At 38.3% G+C, this 20,781-nt stretch overlaps 1 long non-coding RNA gene across 2 annotated transcripts in view; it reads left to right on the top strand.

Moving 5' to 3' along the window:
- LOC116235064 (uncharacterized) overlaps window positions 1-20,781 on the top strand; it is a 367,124-nt gene that overhangs the window by 43,916 nt on the left and 302,427 nt on the right. Inside the window, exon 1 of one of the 2 annotated variants that reach the window (XR_016468536.1) lies at window positions 10,792-10,887. The exons of the other annotated variant lie outside the window; for it this stretch is intronic. This is a non-coding gene — a long non-coding RNA (uncharacterized LOC116235064). Of the gene's footprint in view, window positions 1-10,791; window positions 10,888-20,781 lie in introns of those variants that run through there. 2 annotated transcript variants of the gene reach the window in all.

The following is a 20,781-nucleotide window of genomic DNA, read 5'->3' as shown; positions in this document are numbered from 1 at the left end:
TATAGTCTGAAAAAAAGCTAGCTTTTGAATATGAAGGACACTCCCCCTACCTTTCCAAATGATAAGAAAGTCAGGTATACAACATGAAGTGATTCTAAGTTTGTCCAAGTTCTTTGGTGCTCTACTTATCACAATGGGACATAACACCATTAGAAAGTGGGATGATAGATATAATGCTGCAGATGCTCTAGAGGAGTACTCAGACATCTCACTGCATGGCATATAGCAGTGCCTAGCCTGAGAAAAAAGCTCTGTTATAAGCTGTCTAGGTTACCATTCTCCATGGGAAGCTCTTCATGCCTGAAACAAAGCCTATATGGGCAAGCTGTTAAGCACGAGTAGATGATAACTATCTTTTTTTCCATTTTGTACTAGAGAATATTTCTAAAGACCTACAGAGTTTGGGGAAAATTTGAGTTATTTGGATGCTCTACTTGTCCAGGAAAAAGAGAGAGAATGACATACAGAGGGTGCCTGAGAGGTAGCTATTAGTTTTTTGTTATGACAACTGTAAATGTAGAACATGTTATGACATGTTGTGTGGCCATTTTCCTTAGTTCTCTAAGAGTGTGGAAGGCCAATGCAAGGTCTTCAGTCTTGCTGGCTTCCCAGTTCTGTCTTTGATGTGCTCTGCCTTCATTTGGAAGTGGAAAACTAATATGCAAAACAAGAATATGACTGTGTGTGTGCCTGTCTTTGTTCAAATGAACACACAGGGTACTTGATCCCTGTGGGTCCCTTCCAACTCAGGATATTCTGTGATTCTATTGCAAAAAGGTTTAAAATATACATGCAAATATTTAAAAAAAAAAAAAAAAAAAGTCCTGAGGCAGTGCTGTTACAAGAACATAGCAGTGCTCTTTTGCCCTTGTGCTGTGGTGGTTGTTACTATACTGATTTCTATTAATGGATCCCTCTTGTTACTAACACAGCTTCAGGATAGGGTAAAAGGTTAGAAAGCTAATAGTATTTGTTGGACACTGCTGTGGTGCTTCTTGTGCGTGGTTAGTCGACTTAATGCACTTTGAAGTACAAAAATACTCTTGTTATGTTTATTAATTAACATTCTAAGAAACATATTTAATGTTTTTACACATTTTACTGCAACAGAAGTTAGTGGAATTAATTAGGAATTAGAGAGTGTATACCATTTATTATCACAGGAAAACTATTATTAGTGAACAGACTATTAAATGATTTGAAATCAAGATATTGTTCTTCTGTTCATAGTGAAATATTTTGCATCCTGTCACTACTGAAGTAAAAAGAAATACAGTGTCTATCAGGTGTCTGTAAAGGAGAGTTTACTGAATATCAAATTACTACTTCTCATCAAAGAGTGAATCTGGTCTAAGACTGATGTAGTAGAAATGCTAAGTCATGGCTTCTTGCTTGATTAAGCACCTGGTAGGAAGGAAGGCAGGGGATCTCAGGTGCATGCATGCAACTGAGTGACCGGAATGGGTGGAGCCACTTCCCAGCCCTCATTTAAGGATTGGCAGTGGAGTCAAGGGTATCTTGCTGGGGATTTCTGCGTAAATGAGGCCTTCTGAAGGTAAGAAGATTCTTTCCATTATTTTTGGGCCCACAGCTGTTACATTTGTTCAAACGCTCACTTGCTGTAGCCTCAGACCTTGCTACTCTGTTATTATTGCTGTGCTTTCCATCATGTTACAACTGAGTTTATCAGCAAATGTGTTTAGTCCAGTGTGGTAAAAATATTCATTTTTGGCGTGAGGTCTCGGTATGGAGAATAGATTATATAATACTTCTAGGAAAACACCTTGGAACATTCTGTTCACGGACTATTTGTGTGTTTGCTGGTGGGGGGGTGGAAAGCAAAGGATCTGTAGAGAAGAGCTGGTGAAAAGGAGCAAAAGACAAAAAAGGGTTGAGCAAGTGAATCTGAGAGTTTTGAGGATGGTAAAAACAAATACAGAAGGACTCGGGCAGTGGAACAAATCAGTAGATACTGGGGAAAGAATAACAATAACAAGTTTAGAGTCCAGCAAGAAGAAAACTGAAGTGACTAATTCTGCTGGAGAATTGGAGGGGAGTATTGAGCATCAGTGATAAGAACAATGGGTGGAAAGCAACAGGTCAAAGAGGAAGAGAGGTTGGAACTGAATAAACAAAGAAATATGTATTTGGAGGCCATTAGTTTGAGACCCTGTATGTAACAGTAGTGATTAAGAGCATAAAAAGTCAAGTTATCTGTAGTTGTAACTAAGGTAGATCTTAGGCACACTTATTTCAGTAGAGATATCTGACCTATTCTGGTGATCGTTTACTAGTGCTGAGGCTTATGCAGACCCTGCTACACTATTTAGATCCGCAAAAACTAAAAATCTGATTAAATGTATTAAGAGAAGGAATCTGCTTCTCTCTCTAATTCTTTTAACTCCACAACTGCCTTACGCTTCCTACTAGATCCTAGGTGGTATTTAAACTTTTTGGTGTGAAGCCATGCAGGGAGTGGTGACAAACTTACAATCTCTTTTCTCTTCTTTTTCCTAAAGTGCACGTAGCTTTAACTCAGCTCCAGTTGACTGAGTGGCTGTGCAAATGCTTGCAGTAGCTTAAGAGTGGGGGATGAGTAATGGGGTGAATGATAGTGTTCTTAATAGCAATAAGTGCAAGTTTATGCCAGTGTAGAATACATGTGTGTCTACAACCACAAACAGTGATTAAGCAGGAAAGATTCGCTAGATGGGATTTTTTGAAAGACTTGGTCAGGGATTATTTTTTTTCCTGGAGTAAGAAGTTAAGATAAAGTCATGTTCCATGGCTGTGGAAATAGCTGATTTCTATTCAGAATGCCAGTATTGTGCCATTGCAGAACAAAAAGTTCTGGAAAACATTAAGGGAAGTTGTGTGTTGGAATTAATTTTCTGCTTGTTTCCTAATGTTTTTGCAAAGGACACCACTTTTTTTTTTTTTTTTTTTTTTTTTTTGTGAACGGTCCAGGAAAAAGCAAGCCTGACTCAGAAGTTTCTTCAGAGAGATTTTTTTTTCTCTTCCATGGATAACGACAAGAAATCAAGCTGACCTGTTTTCAGTATGAAACTTAGAATAAATCAGTACTCTGTCAAGCTTGAAAAACAGTCAATTTATAAAATTTTGCTAGTAAAATATGTATCTTTTCTTTTATGAAATATTCTGTGTGTTTTGTACACGCAGCTCATGTAAATGTTAGCACGTTGAACCTCCAATTCAGCCTTAGTAGTTCTATGTGGCCGCTGATATAAGTAATTATATCTTAACTGTATGTAAGCACCAACTGAGATAAATACATAAAGTCATTTGCTCTGTGCCAGAGATGTTTGATTGGACCAGGAAACCTGTGCATCTGGGCAATGTAAGCGTACAACTCTCTTCATCATCTACTTCAAATCCCTCCTTAAATTTACTTTTGTTCTCTGATGGTCATAAAGTTTTAATCATGATCTCTGTGTGCTATGTTGATACTATTATTATTGTTTTTTAAATACTAACAACATTCGATTTACTAACAATAGTCTGTGGCACACAGTATTTAACACAGTTGAGTCACAGATTATCAATCCCAGGTATTAAAAACAGAGAAACCATCAGACTTTAAATGTATGGTATCTCTATTTTATATTTTCATCTTGACTTATGTATGCTCGCAGTTGTCATCTTCTGTCAGAAATATGTTGGACCTCCTGTGCAGAGTCTTGTCTGAAGAGACAGGTCCTGGCCCTCCAGGCTGAAGGCTCAAGATCTATACAGTGCAAAAATTCCCTTTTCTGCTATAGGTGGAATAGATGGAGAGAGAAAGTGTTGGCTGAGGAACTACTTGTACGGGTTAGGAGTCAGCAGGGATTTGGGATATAGGTAAGGAGTCATAGTGATTGGTGGAGTTAAAGTAGTTGATGCAATGCTGATGACAAAGGGGCTGTCTATGTTTGTCTGTATGAGACTGGCAATAGTTATGAGAGGTTTAAGATTAGAAGAAAGTGTTGATGGTTTTGAAGGCTTCCGTGAGGCTGAGTGCTCCCTCTGCACCTCCTTTACCATCCAGTTTCTTCTGGGCAGCTGGGCAGGGAACAAGGAAACTCTTAGACACAAAAGCTTCCAGTCTCTCTTTTCAGAATCCTTTTCCTTTCCCAATACCTCTGAGCTGCTGCTCTGGGAAGGAGAAGGACAGCTTGATCATTTTTTCACATGGGAAGAGGATGTGAGCAGAAGAAAAATTTTGGATCTTGTTCTTAGTGTTAGAAGTAATTTTTTAAGCACACCTGCACATACTTCTATTTATCTGGAAAATTTCTGCAAATCTCAGTCCTGCATTAGAAAGGACTTTTACATTTAGTTCTGTACTTCGATCTTATCTTTTGCTTTTTCAAATCTGTAGGTTTACTTCACAGAGCAGTTATACCAGCTACACAGAACAGTGACTCCAGAATAAGAGGTTGAAGTGTTAGTTTATGGATTAGAACCACTGATGAGCCAACTTTCTGAGTATCAGCCTGTGGATGGACCCCTGCCATTGTCGTAGGGTCTGCTCCTGATAACTGGCTCAAACTCCTGAAGGGAACTTACTTGGCTTGCAAGTGCAGGAAATGCTACTGCTGTGATGTTTCCAATTTACTTGCATTCTAACCAATGTCTGCTGTATGTATTCTTAACATATGTTAACCTCTCTGCTGCAATTCTTGCCAAGAAACTGTCACAAAGGTATTTAGCGAATAAAACTGCATAGGAAACTGTATAGGAAACTCCTGTTGTAGTGCAATGCCTGGTGTAACTAATTAGGCATGTTCAACAGAAGGGTCAAGGTAAATAAAGCTACATATGTACATAGTTTAGGTAAAGTGCATAATCCTTTGCATCACAATTGTAATCCTTTTAGATGTTAGTGATCTCCAGAAAGGCACAGAAAATCAACAGCTAAAGAAGCAAATGATGGTAGTGTAGTCCAGCATGAGCCTTTCTCTCAGGTTCAGTGTTAACAATGTGAGGCGGGATCATGCAGGGCTGTTGCAAGCATCCATAGAAATGATTCTTTCCTGTATGCTTGTACTCTGTATACATAGCATCTCTTTTTATCTCTTCCAATTAGATTTCTGAGGTCACGTCTCACCTTCCATCCCTGAACTTGCAGAAACACATGCCACTTCATTGGAAAGCAAAGCTGTGTTTGTAGAGTATGCTGTTTAACAATATTTTCCCCAAATAAAGGAAAGTATTAGTTTGTGTCAAAAGGGATTTTGTTTTGCTGATCCACTGCAGTGGCCAGGTGCATTTTCTGCGAACCGAAGGAGAAGGGGCTGTGGATGTGATCTGTAAGCAGGAGCAGCTGGTGGCAGGCAGGTCTGTATGGCTGGGGAGGCCAGCACAGCATGCAGCAAACCACAAGTTGCTATAGGAAATGAGCCAGAATTGGGTTGAGAGCAGAAGGACAAAGGGGAAAATATATCAAGTAGTGTTTTAAATAGATTTTGGATGTACAAAGTGGATTAAAGCAGCAAGTCTCAGACCTTGTATCTTTCTTTTATCCTCTGATATATAAAAGCTATTCTAAATTGTAGCTGATTCCTCTTCCCCTTACTTGTTCCTAGACTATGTATTCTTTCAGGCATGCAAGGGATTTTTGTTTTCTTCCATTTGGAAATTCTCTCTCAGCTCAGGAATGTTGCTTGGCACAGGAAAGACAGTAAAAGTCAAGAAGGATCGAACTGTTATCCCTACAAAGTGAATTAAAAATAATGTGTGCAGTTGTACTTAACGTTTTGTGGTGTCTGTCTCTTGTAGCTGAGATCACAAGTATGAAGTGAGTGCCCATTACTGTAATACAAGCAAGTAATTTCTCAAAAGGTAGAGGAAAAGAACTAGTGTGTGGTCTTGTAACTTCTGCTAAACTTAAATTACAAAATAGATTTACAGTAATGCTTTTTTTCATTCAGTATTTGAAACCTCTTGATCACTGTAGCTTTTTAGTATTGTAAATGTTGGCCAATAGTGACTTCAAACAAGAGAGCCATAGATAAGAAATAAAACAGGAATTAAACTGTAGGCTGAACAAAATTATTTGTTTGTGTGTACGTACGCTTATATAAAGTCAGCCTCAACTTGTCTACATCAGTGTGGGTTCATTGTAATGAGTATAATAACTACTTCTCTTTCCATATCATTTTAAAATGTCTGTAAATAATTGTATGATTTTAGACTAATTTGAGAGCACACTGAAAGCAATGCATTTTCATGAGCTCTAGGCTAATTAATTGGAAAAGAAAAATAATCTCACAAAGTTTAGCTAACAAAGCAAATCCAAGGATAGATAGTAACATGGACAAGATATAGAGTTTCTTCCACTGAGGTACATTATTTAAAACTGTTCCTATACCTTAAAAGGAAGGGGCTGGTGGGAATAATAATTTACCGTATTTTTGTTATGACTTACTCTACATATAAGTTAGGTGCACGCTTGTTCTAACATAACTGTGTGGCAGGGAATGAAGATGCTCAGTGTCTCAAATTCACATTTAATATCTGTCCTGTGTTGATACCCACTGTCAAAGTTCATGGCCTCACCAATGCAGTTTTGGGGGAACTCTGGTGCAGCACCCTGTACTTGGCCTTACTGAACCTCATTAGGTTTTCATTGGTCCACTTCTCCAGCCTGTCCAGGTCCCTCTGGATAGCTTCCCTTCCTTCCAGTGTATCAACTGCACCACTCAGCTTGGTGTCATCCGTGAACTTGCTGAGGGTGCACTTGATGCCATCATCTATGTCATTATTGAAGATGTTAAAGAGCACCAGTCCCAAGACTGACCCCTGAGGGACACAGTTTGTGACTGGCCTCCACCCTGACACGGAACCATTCATCACAACCCTTTGGCTGTGACCAGCCAGCCTAATCCATCAAACAGTCCATCCTTCAAATCCACACCTTTCCAATTTAGAGAGAGGGATGTGGTGAGGGACCATGTCAAAAGCCTTGCAGAAGTCCAGTTGGATGACATCCACTGTCCTTCCCCTGTCCACTGAAACTGTCATTCCATCATAGAAGGCCACCAGATTGCTCAGGCACGATCTGCCCTTAGTGAGGCCATGCTGGCTGTCTTGAATCACCTCTTTATCTTGTACGTGCCTCGATGTAGCTTTTAGGAGGATCTGCTCCATGATCTTCCAAGGCACAGAGGTGAGGATCACTGGCCTGTAGTTCCCAGGGTTGTCTTTTCTCCCTTTCTTAAAAATGGGAGTAACATTTTCCTTTTTGTAGTCACTCAGAACTTCACCAGACAGTCATGATTTTTCAAATATGATGGAGAGTGGCTCGGCAATCAAAACTAGTTGTGGCCACTGACTGCTTTGAATGAGCCCCTCACTGTGAAATACCAGTGCTTCTGAGTCTTGTAAGCTCTTCGTGTTTACTCTGACAATGCTAAAAATAGGGTGTTTGAATGTGTAGAACTAAGTTTTTCACAGCAGGATTATAGCCTTTTAGTCAAAACTTCAAATACTTAAGAAAAGCGTCTCGGGAAATACACACTTCATACATGTTGCACCACGTAGAATATTTCAAGGAAACCTCACTTTTTTTTTTTTTTTTGTAATTCCTAGAGTCCTTTCAGATGTGTTTTCTTCCAGGATATTTAAAACCGAATTTTTGATATGGAGTATCATTGAAATAGCCATATTTTTTGCATTATCAACCTTTCCCATAGCGATCTGGAATTTTCTGTGAATGCTTGGAGGTCAGCAGCATGCTGTGTATTACAGGAATTCTGAGAGAATGAATCCTTGTATCTCCCTTGGGAAACTATGTTGTTCACCTCTTAATTCTGGAATGTTTATCTTTTAAAGTGGTGGTGCTTTCTTCTCTTATATTTGAAAGGTTGGTTGTATGTCCTTAAAACGAGGTTTCAGCTGTGTGAGTGCAGGTGTGTTCCTTGTGACAGTTACAGAAATCTGCAGGGTGCATCTCAATTTGCTGCAGGGCTTGTCATTCAGTTTGTCAGGTCAGACAGAAAATACTGAGCAATTCCAAGATGAATGTCAGAGATTTCATTTCCAGCCAAGTTATCCTGGCCTTCCATCTTCTGCCATCTCTCTGAATCCAACAGAAACTCCCACTAATCTCTATATACAAGCTTTGGCTGGCTCCAGCTGTAGCCTTAGGATGTGCAAGATATATAGGGTAATTTGCCCAAGGTAACTTCGTCTGTGCTTTTTGAGCAGTTGCTGACCAACCTGTAACAGTTGATATTGGTTTTGATTTCTGCAGATGATTGTACTTACCTTTCTCTCCAGAAATGAAAAAATAGGTGATAGGAAAAATTCTGCGGTTCTCTTCTAGATGTTCCTGTCCTCAAAATTTAGCACCATTTATCTTTAGAAACATAATTGCAAAGCTGTAGTGGACTGTTCTGAAAAAAGTGGAGTTAAGATGATGTTTCATGATACCAAATTTCTTGTCATCAGAAACAGCAAAGGTGATATATGCTGCAGATGTACATTTGGAGTCTAGCTTGCAGTTTGCAGGTAATGTGGACCTTGTTATATTATGCTGTGCACTGCAAATACAAATTAACAAGCAGCTCTAGATGATGCAGGGTATCTGCCTTGCTTCTCAGCTCTGCCTCTGCCTTGTCAGCCCTGCTCTGAATTTCTGAACAGCACTTCACACGTGTGTGTATGTGGGTATCATTTTAAGGCTCCTTTTGCTATCTTACTGGCAGTATGTTTCCTTTATAAACTGATTGTCATCCTAAGTTTGAGGGTTTTATGTATTTACTGGTTTGCTGTTGTAGCTTCTATAAAACTCCTGACCTAAGGATCTGCGAGAAGCGTGTGAAAATGAGTAAGCTTCTCATTTTAGTCATCTAGCTTTCTACTATGATTGGTGGAATAAATTAATTGAAGTATGTGGAGATGTTGAAAAACAGAAAAAGTGACAGGTAAAGGAAAGAAGTAAAACTGCACAAGCTATTCTGAAGGTGTTTTGTATATTTGCATATACTTGCATGGATCTTTTTTGGAACGTCTTACAGCATTTCTACCTCTATTTATACTAAAAAAAAATAATAAATGTATGGGATCCTGCCAGTGTCTATAACTCAACTGGAAATCAAATTTTCATAGTATTTTTCCATGTGTTATAAGTTAGCGGAGGAAAGAACATACAAAAGGAAGGATAATGAGATGCTTCCCATTTAAATTTGGAAACTGCATAGGCTGTCCTTACAAATGTATCCTTTCTGCAAACATCAGAGTTGAAATTCCGCTTGCCAATTTTTCAATTTCCACAAGTTGCTGGGACACACGCTATCCAGAATACTGGCCACATGTGACTGGAAGGACAGAAACCTTAGTGAGAGATGAGAAGAAGATTCCTACTGAGGTCTACTGAGGTTTGAGTATGGCCAAGAGATGTAGTAGTGTGCAGTGTCACTGACTGAAGGCAGCCATATCACATTTGTAACAAATTCATTCCAGGACCTCAAATACCTGTGAAACTAAACTTGATGTTGCAATAACTGCCTCTCACTTCAGATCAAGAATATACTCAGGAAATGAGAGACTTTGTATGCTATTTTGCAGTTTTGCTGCCTGACAGGTGAATCTATACAGCACCCAATTCTCTCCATTCTCACACCCCTGCTGTGATGGTGCTTTTTTTTCTCTGGGTGTTTGTAATCCTGGGGGTATGGAAAGAAGAATCGGGAAAGATGGGAAAAGACATCATCAATTATTTAAAATAAATCTAATAAATTGAAGAGATGTTGGCTGTCTGTTTCCAAACTTTCCTTGGGTATAGGTTTCTTTTTTATCTAAAGTCTTTGCCAGAATGTAGATATTATATGGAGTAACTCCATATCTATACAGTAATCACTTCCTAATCACTTATCTTCAAATTCCTGGAGTACAACAGTATCCAGGTTTTTCTTGATTGTTTTCCATGCTTTTGAAGGAAATTGACATTTCCTTCCTCCATACTTTCTTCTGCTTAAATTCCATATTCTTTAGGAGCAGGGTGTTTATGGAAGGTGTATAATGATAGTGCTGGAGTTTTAAATGATAGGTATAAACTGTTTAAAAAAAATAAAGAATCCAATGGCAAATTTAATTTTTGTGTAGTTGTTAAGATTAAATTATTTGCACACCTTTTTGAAGCAAAGAAAATTTCTATCTCGTGCATAACTAAATTCAGATTAATATCAGTACATTTTAATATACTAGTGTCTGTGAGTTTATAACGGTATTAACTTTTACTGTTAATTCAGAATCATTATAAGACTATAGAGTTATTTTTGTAACAGTCAGAGATACTTTCTTTGCATTTATGGACCGTAATCAAATCTGTCTCTTGGACTTCCTGTTTCTGTAACAGCAGGAAAATGATTGTTTTTTTCCTTTGAAATCAAAATGCACTTATACTGTTATAAAGTAATATTCTGATATTATGTCTGGGTAAATTTGGTCTAGCATTCAGCTGGGGACTTGGAGTAGGATTAAAGTATAATACACAGTACTTTTTCTAACTATTAAAGAACGATCCTCAGCCTTGGCCTCTTTCGAAGACCTTGTTCTAATAAACTGTTACATATTTGTAATACAAAGCAAAGTAGCTTACAGATATTGCATTAAGTAGTGATGTTATTTGTACATTTCAGAATAATACATTTTACTAGCAGTTGTAAGCCTGTTGTATTCTGAAGGATCTGCTGAAGTTGATCTAACTTTTCACTCGCTGTTCTTTACAGCTGACATTGTCTTTTAAATACTTCAACTGCACACCAGAAACACTGGTGAAAATGGCAGAGCAAGACCTCCAGCATCTTTAATATTGCCTGAAGATGCAGAGTGTTGTATCTGTTGTGTTCTTTATAAATACTGTGGAAATTCCTCTACTTAGAGGTAAAAGTATCCTATTTGCAGCTGTAGACAAATGTACTGAATTGATTAATTCTATAACTGTAGTTCTATATAACTGAGTTAACTTAGAGTTATCTAGTGTGATATATGAATGGGGAAACTTTAGCAAGGTAACAGTTAATTTTAAATGTATTTGCATTCAGCATCTTTGTGTAGCAGATGATTCCTAGAGTGGCCTACATTTATAGAGAGAGAGAGATCTATATAGATCTATAGACACAGATCAAAGAGATAAATTTCTAAAAGAAATTCCCTGAATGGATTGCTATCACTGTGCAGTATTTCAGTAGAGGTGGTGGGTGGTAGGTGTCTTAATTGCTGTTTTCCAGTAGTTCAGCAATTAAGAGTTCTTCCTCTGTGCCTCTGGGTACATGTGTGTCTGTCTGTGCTGTTGCTGGCAGTTTGAAGTCGAATGCAGAGGCAATCTGTTTTTCGCTGTAGTTTGTGTAACCTACTGAAGGTGCCACAGAAACTGTGGTCAAATTCTAAACATGCTAAGTTTTGTGCTGCCCTGACTGTGTTAAATCTGGTTTGTGAACACTGGCTACAGAGATCCATCCTTACCTTATCTATCATTCAGATAAAGTGACTAGCCAATTGAACAAATACCATGGGAGCTGATGGATTTTTATATTTAAAAAAAAAAAATAAAAATTGTAAGATAAGCTTTAATAAAACACAGCTGAGCAGGTAATGGGATGACTGGATGAAATATAATGGCTTTTCATATAGTGGGTCAGCTCAAAACATGATACTTTGTTCAGCTCTTAGAAGATATAAAACTGTAAAATATATATCATTCCATTATCTTTCTTGTCTCTTATCCCCCTTCCTCACCATCTCCCTTTACTTCAGTGGATCCATGAAGTCTGAGAATAATCTGGCAAGTGGTGTGCTTATCCATTGGGAAGTGAGCTGTTTTACTCATATTGCTCCCCAGAACAGCAGCTGAGAACAGTGGGAAATCAAGTGCTGGCACTTTTGTTGGCTTTACATTAAGCAACAGGAAAATAGGTTATTTGCAATGGAACTCACACCAGGTAGTCAAGATACAAAGATCAGCATCACTCAGCAATGGACTGTAGGAGCAGAATTGAAAGAACAAGCAAGCATTAAATAAGAGAGTACATATGCAGTTGTTCACACTGAATAGCATCATCACAGAGCCACAGCAGCATGCAGCCTGTGTGCTCTATGCATTACTGCTTCTTATAACCTGCACACTTTGTACAGATGGACTCATGGGAGTGAGAGTTATTCTTGAAAATGTAAAATTCTTTTGCACGATTTTGTGAGTCCCTTTGTAATAACTGAAGTTCCTTCTTATTTGCGAACACAACTTGAGATAATTTTCTTCCTTCTTGTTTGTCTTCCCTTTGTGTAACTGATGCAGTGCTTTTAAGCATCTTGGAACATAGAGGAAATTTTTCTGCCCCATGTTTCTGAGGTTTGAATAGAATATAGAAGACTTAATTTGTAAAGGATCTATGAAAATCATTAAGTCTCACCATCTTGGACTAAACCTCTTAATGTATAACAGATACTACTGTCTATAAGGCCATAAAATACTTCTCTGTGAAAGTTGTTTCCACAGTTGACTTGATGACTTCTAAGAAATGGTGACTTGATTTTGCGTGATGCAAGTAAGAAATCGTTTTATCAGGTCTTCTGTTTGCTCTTTTTAACTTAATTTTTTATTCTTCGCATAAAGGAGTAGGACCAAAGGTGGGAAGCTTGTCTTCTCTTGTCTTTGGAAAGAAGAGGTACAATGTTTACAAATACCTGTTGGCACATTACACCCAGTTGTATTTGTTTCCTGCTATTTAACAGCCAATACGAAGTATGAACGGCTGCTGTAAGTAGAAGTGAGATGAGTCACAATTAAACCGAAAGTAACATATGCCCTTATTCCAAAAATAGTTGATGTAGGATGATGTACATTCACTGAAGCCTGAATGGCTGTCTGGGGACACTTAGAGTGAATCAGATGTAAGTTTTCTAAAAGACATGCAACATCCTCTGATATTGTTTTATGCACACTGAGTTGAATAGCCCAGTTCAGGTAGATTTTGGTCAATGCCTTTTGAAAATGAAGCTCGAATGATCACTTAGGAAAGAACAGTCCATGTAGAACTTATTTTTCCTGTGAGAATGAGAATATGACTGCAGACAGTTACTTCTCCATGAGCTGTAACGTACTATGTTCCGCTACAGATAGCAGATTGTTTGAAATATGGTTTCATGAAATCAGGGAATTAAAGCACTATTTCTGAATAAAAGTACTACAAGAAAATTATGCTACCATTGTCCTGCTGAGGAGTTCTTGAAATACAAATGGACTATAATTACAGAAATAAGATACTAGTGCATGGTACTGAATGACAAATATCTGGTGAAAGGGCACAAGGTTTGATGGAGGACAGTGAGTGAAAACACCTGCTCCTTGCTTCTATATTGAGTGTGACTGAATCTCAGTATTTTCCCTTGAGTTTAAAGGGGTTGCCTGGATGCTTGTGTACGAGCGTTTGTGTAGCACATTGTGAAGGGTTTGTTTCTTTGTAGTGATTATGGCTTTCTATGTGTATTTCTATTAATGCAGTTCACACAAAAAGTACAGCAGTATATAAATAAGAACATCGGTTTTATAATGTTGTACTATGTGTATTGTTAATCAAGATCCAATACAGTATACACTACATGACACAAGATGCAGAGAAATGCAGTGAATTATGCAATGGTACATGCTTGAACTCTTGCTTTCATGTATATTTTATATTCATAATTTGTTTCACAAGCTGTCAGCTCTATTGCATCTTAGCCATGTCTAAAAACCTGAGCGTAATAGCTGAAATAATTATAGGTTATTATGGATTGATGTTTCACTAAAAGCTAAGTTTATTTAAACCCTACGTTCTCTTCCATGTTCTGCTAACATTTTTATAAATGAGTGACTGGTGAATTTTAAGTGTTATTAATAAGTTCAATAGTCAAACCCTTTAAGGGATTTTGAGCTTCTTTTAATTCCCTACCTTCCCTTTTTAAGCTTCACTGACAAATGAAGTTTGATTGATTCCTGCCTTCTTGAACCAATTCTTTTTCACTTACATGCTGGCTCGTTAAGTTGCTAAAATATCTGGTGTCTTGAACTATAAAAATGGAGAACACTGGAAAGAGACTGAAGTTTGGGTGTGGGGTGGCTTTTTTCCCTCCCCCTCTCCTCCTCCTCCACTTCCCTGCATTTTTTCCCAGGCTCCATGCTGGCTAGACTTTGAAGCTTCTAGGAGAATATAAAAAAAAGAAGGAATGGCTTTCAGAGTAAAGTGTAAGCAGTAAATGATTGAAAACCATAATAGCATTCTTGGCATCTGCTTGGCAATTTTATATAATCAGATGCCTCCTTTTAGTTAGTGGTTTGTTAAATCACTGGTTTATAGATTTTTAAATGTTTCACTCTGTCTCAGTGCAACTCTAAGGCTCAGCCTTATTCTCCTGGAATTGAAATTGATGACCTGGAAGCCATTCATCTTCCCTCCTCTCTTTCAATGTGTTTTCACCTTTTTTCTTTTAAAAGTATGTCTGAAAGGGTAAAATTATGATTGAGTTTCAGTGTAACAACAATAAAATATTAAACAATGAAGACACAACAGTGTATGTTCTGCCTGGGGAGTACTCGGCTCCAGTTTATGCGATCATTTTGACTTCATGAATGTACATAAGAACAGAGCATTGTTCTGCAACAGAAATTCCTGCTGGTTAAAGTTTACCTTGGCTAAAATTCTCTAGAATACAAGGACAGCTACTATGTAGGAATGCTTCTTACCTGGGAAAGATACGGTGCACAAGTAACAATATAACAATCAAGGACTTTGTTAATTATTACAAATGACTAAAATATTTTTGGCTTAATAATTTAAATGCATAGACCACCCTTTTATTTCATATTGAGTAAAATAGAATCTCTATGAGCATGTTCACAGTAGTGTGTGATATTGCATGATAGTATAAGAAAATTCTATTCAGAATCTTGCATATGTCTTTATTTCTTATTTATACTGTATTCTTTTGATAATTGCATTAAAACCTGGAGAGATATCACCTAGCAGGAGAATCCTATTGTGTGTACAGAAACAAGTGAGTTGTCCATTCTTTGTAATGACATACTGCTATAGATGCAAATTTTTGAGCAAAATGTGATTTAGCATCTGAAACAATAACATCTTATTTACTGTGTTTCCTTTGTGATAGTGGCTTCAAATTTGGTCCTTTGTATGATTTAGTTTACGTTGCTAATAGAAAAAATCAGTATCTTTAATTTCTATCTCTAGTGTCTGCTGTGCAAATAGTCTTCTAACCAGTCTGAGCTTTGGAACAGGAAAAATGCTGGATGAACAATGGTTAGTGACCACTGTATTACCCTGAGGTTACAGTCAGTCTGATGTTTATGGGCCCTTGTCATGATCTGGAAGTAAATCTTGTTCTGAGCATGATAAATCTGTCTGTTGTTTGTTGCCAGGAGAAAACTAATAGGTTTACCGTGTTTCCACAACAAATATAATAGAAAAATTTCTCCAGTCTTTGGATGCCTGTGACTTAATCACAATTGTGAAGAAACTTAACAAGTTACTAAAGAGATAGGGAATTCACAACAGTTCAGAATCTTGACTTTCCCTTGGTTCTTCTGAAGGCAGGCAATAATTTTTTTAAGGATTTAGTAGCTTGACTATTTGTTTCTTGTCTCTTTATGTCTTTCTGCTATTTGTTGCTGGGGTCTGTAGCATAGTTTATCCACATGTGGAGCTGTCCTAGGAAACTACAGAGCCCACCCTCAAAGCCGACAGTGAATCCATAGAGACTCTTTGTTGCTGAAGGATATGGGTGGTGAGTAGTTTAGTGGCAGTCCTGCTGCAGTTGAATAAGGCACTGGATGTATGCACTAGCTGCCTTTCAAGATGCAAAGCCCAGACCAGTCCTGTGCCCCAGAGGGAGCATGCTGAAACATGGTACCATCATGAAATGCATAGTCCTTGCTATGTGTGCATATATACACACAATTTTGATCATACTTCACTGGCAAGTGTAAGACAGCATAAGACTGCAACAGCTATGCTGTTGTGAACAGCAGCCTATGTCCTGCCTGATGAGAGTATCATCTCTAAAAGCACGCTGTTTCGTCTGCTGATACACAGTTTAATGTATTCACTGCATGCATTAAATGCTTTGTATACCTACTGTCTACCTATGCTAAAGACATGTAGTCTGTAACATTTCCTAAACCTTTAAAAATGTTTTTTTATTACTTTCCTCTTTCAGTGTTTTGCATTTAGAAAAGTGTATGTGCTAAAATACACTATGTTGAGCTATCTGTGAACAAGTACAATCATCCACTTCTGCTGCATATCTACTCTACTAACCGTCTACAAAATTTGTCTGTATAGCCTGCTGTCCAAATGGCTGCCATGCACCAGAAGTAATTTTCCATAGGGAGAAAATGTTTTAGTATATGTTATTAGAGAACCAAACACTTAAAGATCTTCAGGTACTTGATTCACAGCTGAACATAATTATGATCTGAAAAAAAAGGAACATAAAGTGAGGAGCGTACTGAGATGGGAAAATAGGATGACATTTTGGGGATATTTTATTTTTTAAATTAGAGATGGATGATAATCTGTGTCTGAGTAGTGAGTTAGCTGTTGTTTGGCTTTAATATATAAAACTTAAGATTCTTGGCTAATTTTGACAGAAGCATAAGTTAATGATCTGGGCTAAAAATCAAATGAGAATTTGACCATGAGAAATACTCTGTTAAATCTGTCTCAAATCATCTTTGAATGGAATTACCTTTTTTACAGACTGCAAATATATGAGAGAGCAAAACTTACATAATTAGGGGTCTGCTGAATACAATTTGCTCTATGAAGTGGAGGTGTTTTTCTTGTTCATCACACATGGAAGCTTATATCAAGACACTGGGCTCACAATTTTCTTTTGCTGTGCTTTTTCTTTTGAGAACGTTCCATTTTTGTATGCATGACATGTATGACATCCTATATTTGCTCATGGAATCTAATGAAGTAACCCCGGTAGAATTATAGACTCACTAAGGCTGGAAAGACCTCTAAGATCATCTAGTCCAACTGTCAATGCATCATCACCCTCACCACTAAATCATGTTCCTATGTACCACATCTGCATGTTTTTTAAACCCCTCCAGGAACAATGACTCCACCATTTCCCTGGGCAGCCTGTTTTAATACTTCACCACTGTTTCTGAGAAGACATTTTTCCTAATATCGAAGCTGAACCTCCCATGGTGTATCCAGAGGCCATTACTTCTCCCAGTAACAGTGATATGACAAGAAGAGGCCAACTCCATTCTCGGTACATCCTCCTTTCTGGTAGTTGCGTAGGGCAATAAGGTCTCCCCTGAGCCTTCTCTTCTCCAGAGTAAAAAATCACAGTTTTCTCAGCTGCTCCTCATACAACTTGTATTCCAGGCCTTTCACCAGCTTTATTGCCCTTCTCTGGACATGAGCCTCACCATCTTTCTTGTAGTGAAGGACCCAAAACTGAACAAAGTACTTGAGATGTGTCCTCACCTGGGCCGAGTACAGAGGGACAATCGCTTCCCTCGTCCTGCTGACTGCGCTGTTTCTGATACAAGCTAGGATGCTGTTGGCCTTGGTCACCTGGCCACACTGCTGGCTCATGTGTAGCTGTCTGTTGACTAGCTCTCCCAAATTATTTTCCACCATGCAATTTTCCAGCTACTCTACTCCAAACCTGTGGCATTGTGTAGGATTTTTGTGACTGAAATGCGGGACCTGGCACTTGGTCTTTTTGAACCTGGTTCAGCCCATTGATCCAGATTTGATTCAGGCAGATACAGAATTTCTTCTGTCTTGATGTCATCTGCAAACTCAGTGAGAGTAATCTCAGTCAAAAGGCTGGCTCCAATATTGAACCCTGAGGAACACCGCTCTTGACAGATTACCAGCTGGATTTAACTCCATTCACCAATACTCTCTGGACTTGTCCATCCAGCCATGCTTTTCCCCAGCAAAGAGCATACCTGTCCAAGCCATGAATTGCCAGTTTTTCTAGAAGAATGCTGCAGGAGACAAAGCCAAAGGCTTTATTAAAGTCTAGGTTGCCTTGTCTACAGCCTTTTCCCTATGTGCTAGGTAAGTCATCTGGTCATAGAAGGTGATGAGATTGGTCAAGCAGGGCCTTCCTTTCATGAACCTGGCTAGGCCTGATCCTCTTACTTTCCCACACATGTATGATCACACTCGAGACTATTTGCTCCATAACCTTTCCTGATGCCAAGGTCAGTCTGACAGGCCTATAGTTCCCTGGGTCCTCCTTACAATCCTTCCTGTAAATGAGCATTACATTGTCAAATTGCTTGTTGTTTGGGACCTCCCTGGCTGATCAGAACTGCTGATAAACAAGGGGAAGTCTGGCAACACCAGAGAAGAATTTCTCAGGCCCTTTCAGACAGATGGTACTAGTATTTTTGATATTATCTATTTCAATATTTATGTTAATATCCTTTATTAATCTCTGAGTTTAACCTGTAGTCCAATCCAGTCTTTGCCCAGAGCTTGCTAGAGATCTTCTATTATCAAAACAGTGTTTCTAATACAAGATGCTGGGACACACTTTTGTGTCAACTTCTTATTCCTCCTCCTGCTGTTTGGTAGCTTGGGAGATACGAGGACTGTTTCTTTCCCTGATAGTGAGTAGCACAGGAAGTGGAAAGTCAGCCCACTGCTGAGGCTTGCTGGCTAGGAACTGAAGTGGTATTCCCTAGCTTAGTGAGTACAGGTAGTATGAGCAGGTCTACTACTGGAGGACAGAAAAAATGACAGTGACAGAAAAAATCTCCACAAGTGTTTTTGTCTAGCCTTGTGGAAAAATTCTATGTTGGATATAGAATGGCAAAGTCATGCAAAATCTTATGCAATTTACTCAGCTAAAATTTCCTTTAAGTGAAAGTTTCATCTAAGTTGTAAATCTGATTATGCTTTAAGTAGTGCTACTTCAGCTTAATGTGGTAAGATCTACTCATGCCTAATGCTGCTGCAAAATAGCCTATGTAGCCCTTGCTGAGTCCCCTAATGCTTAGAGAGAGAAAGCAGAACTAGGAAGAAGACGTTGCCCCATGCTTTATTCTTGGTGAGATACGTATGTCCAAATGTAGGCTTTGTATCATACTAAAATTTGGTTTCTGTGGGTTGGGTGAAGGACAAGTTAAATCTGCTTGTTTGCATGATGCAAATAGAAAGACAATGGGAAAAGAACTGCATAGTTCAACACATCTGAGATGGCCAATTAGACTAAAAGATTCAGTTTTCAAAAAGCTGCATTATATGCATGCAGCTATCTGTAATACACCTCCTTAAGAAATACATGCACTTGGCACAGACTGTGCTTTTTGTTGGTTTCTTACACAACTGTGGATAGAATTCTTTTTTGCTTGTTTAATGAAATCAGTGGCAATTTGAGGTAAAAATGTGGGCATCTCAGATCTTACTAAAAAGCATGTGTACCTGTGTATTTACAAAGAAAAAAAAAAGTTTAAGGAAAAATGGCCCAAATATGTCCTTATTATTAAAAAATTTGCTGGTGAAAATGGTATTTCAAAATCTCTTATGTGGCCCAAATCGCATTTCTTTTACCTAATTCAAAGCCCTGTATCACTCTTTTATGGAAAGAAATGATCTTCATGTGTTAGGAAGTAATAACGTCAGTTCTGCAACTTGTTTTGTAAATGAAGTAAACATCATGTCAGGATGAATGCATGTGGCCAAAATAGTTATTTGTTGGCTGCTGCATAGCTGTTCCTTTGCACCCTAAGATTTACTAGCCTCCTTTTGAGGAAGGAGGAGTAGTAGCAGAGGAATGAATCCACGTAAGCATTGCACTGCAGCTTTAACGAGGAGTTTCACCTACGTGTGAACCCGAGAAAGCTGCAGAAAGCTTTCAGGGAAAGGAGCAGCATTATAAATATTTTAAATCTTTCTGTGAGCAGGGAACAGTGTGACATATGTTTTACATTTCACTGCCTGCTACAGTACCATTATTTTAGAACCTGTCGCCTTTCGTAGGCTATGCACTCATAGACAAATGCCATCACTTCAAAACCAATAGCTAAGCTGCCTCTCTTCATACTGTTTCTTTCAGTTCCAACTGACAGTTTAAAAAAAAATTGTTGTTCCCCCACACACCCTGTTCTAAGTGATCTGACCTAAAAAAGTATATTGTACAGCTGAGCTTAAAATACAGACATTCCCTTTGAAAACTGATATATCCCAAAGTAAAGCAAAATAAAAAAAGAACCCTAATGTAGAGACGAAGCCATCACATGGGAAAAGGGAGAGGTGTGTTTAGAGTCTGCTTCAAAGTGGTGGGAAGAAGTAGTCCTCTTTCAAGGCGAAACAGCTGCTGTTTTATTTTTCTTCTTTACTTGAACATTGCTTGAATGGCCACAGTTGTGCCTTCCAAAACCATTGATGTCATCAACAAGAAAACAAGACATGGTAACGAGGAGATGCGTTTGAGGCTGGCAACAGTGGCACAAGGATATCAGCCCACATCTTCTGTATCTTCCAAATTCTAGTTCAGTTCTCTATCCAATTATTTTACCTACTTTGTGGGATTAAAATTTGTGCAAAATAGCATGAAATATTTCATGAAAAATTGAATAATTCACAATAAGACAGCTTTGGAAATAGTTTGTTCTTTATGCTGTGCTTTCACTTCATGAAGTAGTTTCAGAAATTCAGGATGGAATTATGATATTTCAGATCCCAATGACTTAGGGATTTCTCATAAGCAAATTCAAACTGCTATTCTATGCATTTTTTTGTT

The sequence above is a fragment of the Phasianus colchicus genome, chromosome 8 (genome assembly GCF_987193195.1).
Source record: "Phasianus colchicus chromosome 8, bPhaCol1.hap1.1, whole genome shotgun sequence".
NCBI classification, from domain to species: domain Eukaryota; kingdom Metazoa; phylum Chordata; class Aves; order Galliformes; family Phasianidae; genus Phasianus; species Phasianus colchicus.
This window is presented reverse-complemented; position numbering and strand designations above follow the sequence as displayed.